General features: G+C 40.4%; 1 non-coding gene across 1 annotated transcript; it reads right to left on the reverse strand.

Annotated features, from left to right (window-relative positions):
* Positions 1-2,755: 2,755 nt before the first annotated feature.
* LOC139036169 (U6 spliceosomal RNA) lies at positions 2,756-2,861 on the reverse strand. Its single transcript, XR_011488901.1, has one exon. It is a non-coding gene; the product is annotated as a U6 spliceosomal RNA (small nuclear RNA).
* Positions 2,862-5,692: the final 2,831 nt, after the last annotated feature.

The following is a 5,692-nucleotide window of genomic DNA, read 5'->3' on the forward strand; positions in this document are numbered from 1 at the left end:
GGGGAGAGGAAGAAAGAGAGAGAGGGGAAGAGATTGTGTGTGTACTAACTAACTAGCTAGCTACGTGGAGAGGAATGTCTGATAGATGGTGGGACAAAGTCAGCCCAAGAACACCCAGTAGGAACAGACCCAGTGAAATAAATATACAACACTTACTATCCTCTCTTTGACCTCTTTCCTCTGCCCTGTTCATTGAACCCAGTTGGAAGTGAGAGGGCCAAGTCACCTATTGAATAGGACATAAAGATTAGCCTCCTGGTGCAGAGAGCAGAATGGTGAAGAGAGGAGACTGAATGTGTAAGAGTCAAAGGAAGCTCTCTGATACAGAAAGGATTAAGCACAAACCATCTCTATCTCCAGTATTTCCTAGCTCAGCAGATATCACCACCATCCACACAAATCCTAAAGTCAAAATCCTGAGAGTTACCCTTCATTCCTCTTTCTTTCTACTCCTACATCCATATCAAATACAAATACAATGCAGATATCTTACAAATTTGATGAGGTCTCTCCAACTGTACCACCACTATCATGATTTGAACGCCCATGATGTCTCTCTCAGACCTCTGGAATAGCCTTCCATCTTCATTCACTTCTGTCTGTCTCTATTCCATCAAGGTATCAGTGTGGTTGGGGCTGACGGAATCACAACCTTCCCAAAAGTCCACATTCTAATCCTTGAAACCTGTGAATCTATTATTTTATATGGCAAAGGGACCTTGCCGATATAATTGAATTAAGGGTTTTTGAAATGGGAGGTAACATTGTATTATCTTGGTGGACCAATGTAATCATGAGTTTCTAAAACTGGATAACCTTTGCTACTTGGAGGCAGTGGCAAATGTGACTACAGAAGAATGGTGAGAGGTATGTCACATGTCTGGCTTTGCAGACCAAGGATGGGGTTAGTAGGCAAGGAAGACAATTGGCCTCTGAAGCTCAAGAGGGAAAGGAAATAGATTCTCTCTGATAATCTCCAGAAAGGAAGGTAGCTCTGTTATGACCTCGAGTCCACTGTGAACCATGTTGTTGTTGTCCAGTTGCCAAGTCGTGTCTGACTCTTTCACAACCCCATGGATTGCAGCATTCCATGCTTCCTAGTCCCTCACCATTTCCCAGAGTTTGCCCGTATTCATATCCATTGAATTCGTGATGCCGTCCAACAATCTCATCCTCTGTCATCCAACCTTTCCCAGCATCATGGTCTTTTCCAGTGAGTCAGCTCCTCACATCTAGTGGCCAAAGTATTGGAGCTTCAGCATCAGTCCTTCCAAAGAGCATTAAGGGTTGATTTCCTTTAAGATAGACTGGTTTGATCTCCTTGCTTTTCAGGGGACTCTCAAGAGTCTTCTCTAGCACCACAGTTTGAACCAGGGCAGACTTCTAAGCCACAGGATTATAAGAAAATAAATGTGTGCTATTTGAAGCCACCCTCTGTGGTAATTTGTTACTGTAGCTATAGCCAGCTCTTAGAGTGGTCTTGTAAAGTCTCAAGTTTAACATATCACTCTACAGCTTTAAGACCCTCAAATGCTGGTCACTGTACTGACAGAGTCTAAAAATCCTTCTCCTAAATTCCAGAGCACCCTAACATCTGCTACTTCATCCTCATTGCAAACACTCCTCAGTCAGCACACTCCAGCTATGCCTCACCATTTCTAGACCATGCTGTGTAACAAATTGCCACAAACTTAGCACGTTTATTCTCAGTTTCTGTGGGTCAGGCTGCCAGATCCCCTCCTTAGGGTCTCACTTGACTGCAATAAAGGTGTAAGAAGAGCTGCATTTTCATTTGGGGAATAGGGAAGAATCTTCTTCCAAATCTGAGAGGCACAGTGCAATTCCTGACCGAGAGTCTGTTCTCTGCCACTCTCAGCTTCTGGTGGCTGTCAGCATTCCATGACTTGTGGCCACATCACTCCAGTCTCTGTCTTCATAACCACAGTGATTCTCCCTCTTTTTCATGTCTTTTCCTCTTTTGCCCACCTCAAATTGCCCTTTGCCTTTTTCTTTTTTGGAAGTTTTTTTTTTTTTTTTTTAATGTAGACCATTATTTTTAAAGTCTGTATTGGATTCATTATACTGTTGTTTCTATTTTATGTTTTTGGTTTTTGACCATGAGGCGTATGGGATTTTAGCTCCCCAATGAAGGATCAAACCTCTACTCTCTGCATTGGAAGGTGAAGACTTAACCACTGGACTGCCAGGGAAATCATTGCCTTTTTCTTAAAAACACTCTTGTTATTGGATTTAGAGCTCAACCAAGAATCCAGAATGATCTCCACATCTCCTTCCTATTATATTCTAAAATATCCTTTTTCTATTTTTCTTGACTGTCCAAAGTGGATCCTACTGCTTTCCTTTTTTTAAATCATTTTTAAAAAAATTTGAAGATAATTGCTTTGCAATGTTGTATTGGTTTCTGCTTCACAGTGGAATGAATCAGCTATATGTGTACATATACACATCTCCCCTCTCTCTTGAGCCTGCATTCCATCTACCCAGCCCACCCCTCTAGGTTGTCACAGAGCACAGAGCTGAGCTCCTTGTACTGTACAGCAGCTTCCCACTAGCTCTCTATTTTACACATGGTCATGTGTATATGTCAATGCCACTCTCTCAATTCATTCCACTCTCTCCTTCCCCTGCTGTGTCGTTAAGTCCATTCTCTATGCCTGGATCTATAGCCCTTCCCTGCAAATAGATTAATCAGTACCATTTTCTAGATTCTGCATATTTGCGTTAAAAAAAAAACAACAAAATGGAACGCTTCACAAATTTGTGTGTCATCTTTGCACAGGGGCCATGCTTATCTTCTCTGTATCATTCCAGCTTAGTATATGTGCTGCAAAAGCAAGTACCAAAAAATCCTTTTTCTAAACAAGGCAGCATTCACAGGTTCTGGGGATTGAGGTGAACGTAGGGGGTCACCGTCCAACCTACTACAGGTCAACTGCTTGAATGCCTTCCTTCTCCTGGGCCCTCCAATTACACACTCAACAGCCCCTTTTACTTTTGCATAATCACAATTTTGATCGCTTGTTCAACGTCTAACTTGATCCACTAGAGCACAACCTCACTACAGGTAGAAAACTTGCTACATTGTTCACAAGTCTGTTCCCAGCACCTAACATACATTAGGTGCACACTAAGTAGAATTTTTTTGTCTCCCAAACCAACTGAATCATTTCTTTCTCTTCCACTTTGCTGAAAAGAAATCACCTAAGTCATTGGTAATGAAAGTTCTTCCCACTAATTGTGAACTTGTCATCTCTCAAGCTGTCTCATTAAAAAAAGCATCCATATTCTGAATTTAAATGAAAACATTTCTCTTCTTATGTGCTGCTTTACCTTAGGAACTTCAGATCAATTCTATGTGTAAGAGAAGGGTTGACATATGGAGGGTGCAATACACCTACTTTGCTGTGGTCCATGGCATATAAATATGGCACAGGACACCATGTATGCTTTAACAGCTCAGTTCTCTTAGACTGATCAGACTGCTTTTTACAGTATGAATATTTAATCCTTTCAAGTCTGAACGCTGTCTTTCTACATGCTGTGCCTCACACGCTACAGAATGCAGAAGTGGTACTCAGAAAATAACAAATAACAACCACACTGATGATTGTAATGCATACCGTAATATTGTTACTAGAAATATAATTATGTGAACAGACAATTTACAGAAGAGAAGGGACCTCAGAGCCCTTGTGTTGTCAATCTGGCCTGTCTCTTAATCAGAGATAATAATAATAAAAATATCATCCCCCCCATCTGCAGTCAGCTTGTCATCATAACAATATTTATAGAATGCTGTATGTAACAATGGCATCTCCATGCAGATGGATTAAGACCGAGGAGCAGCTGCAGATGGCTGTTCATTAACAGAAAGAAGAAAATGAATCTGAACAAAGGCACTTATGGAACCCCTAATTTATTAGTGCTGTAATAGGGAAGAGGAACTCTCTGGAATGATAACAGAGTAAAACCAGTTACAAAGATAATTGTAAAAACAAGACACAGATTCAGTACAACATACAGGGACATTTTATTGCCTGTAAGTTCTGTAGAATTACAAGGTCAATAGATATCAACCTCAACATCTAATCCTTCATATTTATTAATTACATTCAACAAAACACTTGCCATCAATCTACAGACTGAAGCTAGATTAACATTCTGTCACAAAAATCTGCTCCATTCATCCTGAGAGAGGTGAAGATTTCTTTTACTTCTCTGTTGTATTTAATACAGTACATGCATACACACACACACACACCCTTTGCCACAAAATACTTCTTGACTTTGGTCCTCAGAATGACTTCCTAACATTCAAGAATTTAATGAAGTAGGGTTCATAAAATGCTCAAGAAGTGTCAACATGAAGGGGCTCAGAGCTTTTTTTTTCCCTTCCATGTCTCAGCTACCATATGACCAAGAAAATTTTTGCACATGTGACATCTCTGGTTTCTACTTCTCCAAAAGAATTCTTAAGAATCCATCATTAGCTAAGATCCATGTCAGTGATTTCCAAAGTAGAAGATAGTCCATAAAAACAAAACAGATATTTATTAATAGGTAAACAAACATATTGTGGTGTCACCATACAGTGCAACAGAGGAACAGACTGCTAAAGGAACATGAAAAACTGGCCGAATCTCCAAATCTTTACACTGAATGAAGGAAGACAGACCTAATGTCGGAGGCCAGATGTGGGGAGATCCTCTGAGAAAGGGCTGATGGAGTGCCTTCCTTACCTTGATTCTGTTGGTGGTTCCATTTGTCAAGTTTTGTCAAGAGAATCCACTGGTCAGAGCAAACACTCTCTTCCAACAACACAAGAGAAGATTCTACACATGGACATCACCAGATGGTCTACACCAAAATCAGATTCATTATATTCTTTGCAGCCAAAGATGGAGAAGCTCTATACAGTCAGCAAAACAAGAACGGGAGCTGACTGTGGCTCAGATCATGAGCTCCTTATTGCCAAATTCAGACTTAAATTGAAGAAAGTGGGGAAAACCACTAGACCATTCAGGTATGACTTAAATAAAATCCCTTATGATTATACGGTGGAAGTGAGAAATAGATTTAAGGAACAGGATCTGGTAGACTGAGTGCCTGATGAACTATGGATGGAGGTTCGTGACATTGTACAAAAGACAGGGATCAAGACCATCCCCAAGAAAAAGAAATGCAAAAAAGCAAAATGGCTATCTTAGGAGGCCTTACAAATAGCTGTGAAAAGAAGAGAAGTGAAAAGCAAAGGAGAAAAGGAAAGATATATTCAGTTGGGTGCAGATTCCAAAGAATAGCCAGGAGAGATAAGAAAGCCTTCCTTAGTGATCAATGCAAAGAAATAGAGGAAAAAAATAGAATGGGAAAGAGTAGAGATCTCTTCAAGAAAATTAGAGATACCAAGGGAACATTTCATGCAAAAATGGGCTCAACAAAGGACAGAAATGGTATGAACCTAACAGAAGCAGAAGATATTAAGAGGTGGCAAGAATACACAGAACTGTACAAAAAAAGATCTTCATGACCCAGATAATCACAATGCTGCGATCACTCACCTAGAGCCAGACATCCTGGAATGTGAAGTCAAGTGGGCCTTAGGAAGCATCACTATGGACAAAGCTAGTGGAGGTGATGGAATTCCAGTTGAGCTATTTCAAATCCTGAAAGA

This window comes from Odocoileus virginianus, chromosome 7, assembly GCF_023699985.2.
Source record: "Odocoileus virginianus isolate 20LAN1187 ecotype Illinois chromosome 7, Ovbor_1.2, whole genome shotgun sequence".
Taxonomy (NCBI): domain Eukaryota; kingdom Metazoa; phylum Chordata; class Mammalia; order Artiodactyla; family Cervidae; genus Odocoileus; species Odocoileus virginianus.